Genomic DNA, 5423 nt, shown 5'->3' with positions numbered 1-5423 from the left:
CCATTGGGAAGACATTTGAAGGTATTTCAAAAAATACTTGGCAGGTGATTGGATCAATCTGTCTATCACCTTCTATCATGGGCCACTTCTGATTGGTTAACAATGGCTGGTACATGTGGAGCACAGCACTTCTGATTGGTGTGGATGACTGACACACAAGAAAAAAATGTACAAGAAATTGCAGGCTTTGCGATTTGATAATCATTTCAAATTTCGATTTAAAATCGATTAATCGTTCAGCCTTACTTGACAGCTAATGTCAGATATAAAATGTCAAGGTTCAGAAAAAGGAACATCAAAACAACAATTACACACATACCCTCTGGTTTTACCAGCTCCGTAGATTCCTGAGGTCATGTTTGAGGTTAATATTTGGAGACTGGTTGTAATTTCTGAATTGAATGTAGGCAAAGAGGACTTGATTACATTAGTACGAGGACATTGCTCACTCGTGTGTAACGCAAGAGGGCAGAGTCCAAATGGAGCGTGAAACATTTAATAACATGTCCGACTCGATTCACGTTCACCTCCACCGTCCGCTGAGTGAGCCAATAGGCTGCTGACCAGCTGCTGCCCAGCTGCTGCCCTCCTGCAGTGTGTGTTCAGCCCCGTGCTGGGAAATTCCACAAATTCGATTAGATCTCACCGGCTGCTCTCAGTCACTGTCCAACAAGTCTACAAAGATAACCGTTTCTCTTGTGACGACATGTTTGTCATAGCTGCGTCAGCGTTTGATAGATGTTGTTTATCCTTTCATGATCCGGGGGTATGGCATTTCTCCCCAGCAGGACCAGTCGAGGTTGAGTTTTGTGTAAACGTGTCTTTCTCTGTTCACAGACCATGACCGATGTGGTCGGAAACCCAGAAGAAGAGCGGAGAGCCGACTTTTACTACCAGCCGTGGGCTCAGGAGGCCGTCTGCCGCTACTTCTACTCCAAGGTAATCCAAATGATTCCCACTCCTATGTTTTGTCTTTTCTTTTTTGACACTTATTTATCTCAACAGCTAATTGATGAATTGTTCTGTATTTGTGTGCAGAAATGTAGCTTTCCCCGAGTTTGTCATATCACCCGTACAAATGTGATGACACCGGTATTGTTAGCTGTTTGTGATCCGATAGCAAGAGCTACAGATGTAAACATTTCTGAGAATAGTCATACATGCCAATAGTTATCAGAGTTTACTATAGCTATTTCCTATACACGTTTAAATCTGTAGTGTATATGCTCCACAAAATCAATAGGAAAACAATGAAGCAATCCAAATGGTTGACTTTTAGCAAATGTTACACGCTAACACTCTGTTGAATAATGTCAGCATTACATCTTAACACCAGTTCTGTAGCATGGCTGTAAACTCCTGCTTTATCATTTATTGAATGTCTCCTCAGTGCTTTGTGTCCTGGTGATTAGATGTTTCCTCGTGTCTCTCAGGTCCAGCAGAGGAGACAGGAGCTGGAGACGGCGCTCGGCATCAGGAACACCTAAACAAACGTTTCCATGGGGGACATCTAATGTGTGAGCGCGCGTGGGATGAGAAAAACAAATTCCTCCCAGAGTCTTCTGGCATAGATAGTAGTTGGCTTTACCGATATATAGGATGTCTTTGTTTTTATTTTTGGTTTATTCTTCACCCTGCAGCACGACTTCTGTTGCGCTCTTTTTGCTACTTCCACTTTTTTGTAATTCTTTCTTTTTTTCTCCTCACACCAGAGTTCCTGGAGCACAATATATTTTGCATGTCTCAGCCTTACCTTGAAGCATTCCTTTCATTTTGATACGTTGTGCACACAACAGTACAGATTGTACACAAATGAAAAAGCAGAGGGTGACTTTGATGCATTTTGGCCCTGATTCTAAAATGACCCTAAATCAGATGGAAAGCAAACTAACATTTGGCTCTCCCTGGCCCATTCTATTGGTTGTGATTGTGTTTGTAATCATTTGAGCTGCTTTGCTGCTCATTGGCTCCATGTGTCCTTTTTCTTAAGCTCTCATTGGTTGGTTTTGTGCCGTAGTCTGGTGTATGAGGGATGTTTAAAGCTAAATCATGGAAGAATATACAACTTTTGTAAAGGGTGCCATTTAGTATGAAGTTCTCCTTTTCTTTTCTTTTTTTGTTATCAATGATTCTTGTTTTTAAATATGTATTATTATATCAGTATGTGTCTTGTTATCTAGTACAGATTATCAAGGAAGTAGCTAGTATGAGTACCTCTAGTCTATATAGTTTTGTAAATACTGAGCAGTAAAAAAACTGAAGATGGATGTGAAGTATAAATGTATCTCTAATCCTGCAGATGTTTTTCTTAACCCTTTGTCTACGCTCAGATAGTTGAACCAGTATTTATATTATGGATCAGCCTCGCTCAGTGATTGGCCTCTCCTCGACATAAAGACGACAGTCACATTTGACGATTCGCTGCTCTGCGGGATGAAATGTAAACGGCATTCACATCGCCTGCAAGCTGGGAAAAGTTCAATATTCTGCTTTTCAGATTTGTGTATTTCTAAATATGTGCAGAGAAGCCATGAACACGATTTAAAGAGTCGTAGGTTTTGCGTAGGCTGGCTGAGGACTGACAACTGGTTGAGCTTAATGGTCGTTTCCCTGTTAGAGAGGGCAGAGGAGTCCTGGCTAAAATTTTACTGTGTGTGCATTTAATTAACAATTCCAAGAATACACTAATGTGGGTTTGGGCAGGTACATGATTTGAAATGAGCGGTGGGAACCTCTGGGATGAAATAAGCCACACTGGGGGAAACTGTAGTACTGTTTGAATCTGCAGACTTTTTCATGGACCAAACCTATTTTTCTGTATGTTCTTATGTTATAATAAAGGATATTTAAAATGTACCTTTGTGTCCAAGTTATTGGTTTAACTGTTTATGATTTTCAGGTGATTTGTTTGTATGTTCTAAATTTAAAATACTGCTCTAAAAGATGCAAAATATATCCTTTAAGTGTTACTAAAATGTCCCCAATTAAGTGCACTTTCACAAAAGACAAAGTGTCAATGAAAAAATCAGTGGTGGAAAAAGTACTGAAATTATTTACCAAAATACCACTACAACAATATTAAAGTTATCTACAAAAGATGTCCTCAATCCAAATCCTAGCCTTGTAAAATCATCAATAGCAAAATGTTCTTGAAAGTAAAAGAGTTGTTCTGCTGTAGCTGCTCAAGGTCGTGTTATAGTGTATCTGCAGTTGAGTTTAGTCCATTGTTTTTGACTTAAAGTGTCCTTGAAAAGTCATTAACATGAACTATCTGAGATTGGAGAGGGAATCACTTCTAGTGAAACTAACAACTCAAATACCTCTGAAAGCAACAAAGGCCCAGCTGGAGCTTTTTGCTTTCAGGTCGTAAGCAAAATAAGTCGTCAACCAATGATCTCCAACATGGCATTTTGTTTTATTGTCGTGTTCTCTTATATCAATTAATCTGAAAATGAACTACAACTGTTAGACACAAAGTAAAGTACTAACAACTGTATTTCAATATGAAATTAATTTTGGTAGAAGTTTAAAGGTAAAATGAAAAAATCCACGTACGTAAGTGAATGACAGTTCTCTCAGAATAACTCTGAAATATAGTAATGAAAAACATGTAATTATGTAGTTTCCCCAACTTAATTTCACTCTTGAACTCTAAAACAATCTTTGGCAAGGGAATCAATTATTAACTGGCTAGAAATGGTTGTAAATTCATTTTCTGCCAACTGGTTAATTCAGTTTTATGTATTATGGACCGGCATTTCCTATGATTGTCGTTCACTTCCTCATTACAAGAATGCAATAACCCAATGAATTAATTTCACCAACAAATGTTTAAACGTGAAATTGCAAGTGCAATTATTTTTTCTTAATTTTAGATTTTACTTGTGTTATATTTCATCACATTTTAACCTTCAAGGTGTTGATATTCTATTTTTTTTGTATTACCAACAACTCTTTCTATGTAGTTGCTATTCATAAAATAGGGCTACTTCTCAAATTGGTCAAATTGAGTTAAAACTGGATTATTCAGTGTGTGTGTGTGCGTGCGTGCGTGCGTGTGAGAGAGAGGTATAAAGAGAACGAGTGTGTCCCTGAGAGGCGAGCGAGCAGACCAACCAGCCGCAGAGGGCGGGCCAGCCTCAGATGTGTGTCCGGTATAAATACACTTTGTCCCGGCTTCAGTATGTCTCCGCACCCGCAGCAGCTCCGTCTGGAAGGTCAAACACATCATGGCAGCACCGAAGAAAATCTGTGTGATCGGCTCTGGTAACTGGTGAGTAAAATCACTACTTGTATTAACTTTGAGTAGTTTGAAGCTGAAATAGAGAAGTGTGTCTTCTGTATTGAAATGAAATATTGGAGGAACATAGCCTATGCAACTTCATCCTTTGTAAAGCTGAAACATAATTAATATAGAGTTAAGAACTGCAAAATGTATTTTCCTTTCAATAGGGTTTTAAACTTGAACTCCTAAAATATTTATTTAGAAGTCATTTCCCGCTTTTTATAACTACAATGTTTGTGTTGAGTCAGCCTTCAGATGTTGATATCCCTCAGCCTGCACGACATAGAGCAGTCTGTAGTATTAAGAAAGATACTTAACATAAAAGTAAAGTGGTAATAATGGACCTGCATTCAAACCTGTGCATACAAAAAAGTAGGACTGTAGTATTATAAGCAACTTGTAACAGACATGTTATGTATAGAAGTACTCATGATGTAGTGTTGTGACTCTTGTCAGTTAATATTAAATCGTATTTAATAGTCATTATTATAAATGCACTAACATGTATGCAAAATTATAATTCTGTTGCTGGTCAAGAGAGATTTAGATACTTTTGGTACTTCATTCATCATGTATGCAAAAACTCAATCTGCAAAGTAAAAACAGTGGATTTAAAGAATAAAGAAGGATCAAATGGAAAATACTTAACTCATTTCTTGAATAAGGAAAGTTGTGACAGGAAAAAAGTCAAAATGATATTGGAGAAATAATCAGGTGGTGGACCGTTTGCCAGTGTAGTCTATCCTATTCTCTATTTGATATAAATACAGTTTAAGTGGCTGCTCTTAGCTTATGTTGATATTAAATAGCCTACAGTCTTAAAATACATCTCCTCTCTTGTCAGGTCTTCTTTTTCTCACCTGTAGTATTATTCTTGTCCGGGAAAACAGCTGAAGAACTATTCCAGTTATGTGACACTGAATGTGTTCACTACAAATGTCAAGGGTTACGTGTAATTCAACAACTGTTCACTATTGGTAGTAGATACACTACTGTCCTTTTAGCAATCACCAACTATTAGAAACAATCACAAATAATCTAAAACAAACTTTTGTTATTTAAAAGCAAATCACTTTTTTTGGTAAAAATACATGAATTAAAAAAAGTCAGTCATTTCAGAAAACAATTGTCGTAGCAG

At 37.6% G+C, this 5423-nt stretch overlaps 1 long non-coding RNA gene across 1 annotated transcript; it reads left to right on the top strand.

Annotated features, from left to right (window-relative positions):
• The first annotated feature begins 783 nt into the window (after window positions 1-783).
• LOC104957927 (uncharacterized) lies at window positions 784-2856 on the top strand. Its single transcript, XR_799712.1, has 2 exons — window positions 784-939; window positions 1434-2856. It is a non-coding gene; the product is annotated as an uncharacterized lncRNA (long non-coding RNA).
• The last annotated feature ends 2567 nt before the right edge of the window (window positions 2857-5423 follow it).

The sequence above is a fragment of the Notothenia coriiceps genome, unplaced genomic scaffold (assembly GCF_000735185.1).
Source record: "Notothenia coriiceps isolate Sejong01 unplaced genomic scaffold, NC01 NC01_scaffold00028068, whole genome shotgun sequence".
Classification (NCBI taxonomy): Eukaryota; Metazoa; Chordata; class Actinopteri; order Perciformes; family Nototheniidae; genus Notothenia; species Notothenia coriiceps.
This window is presented reverse-complemented; position numbering and strand designations above follow the sequence as displayed.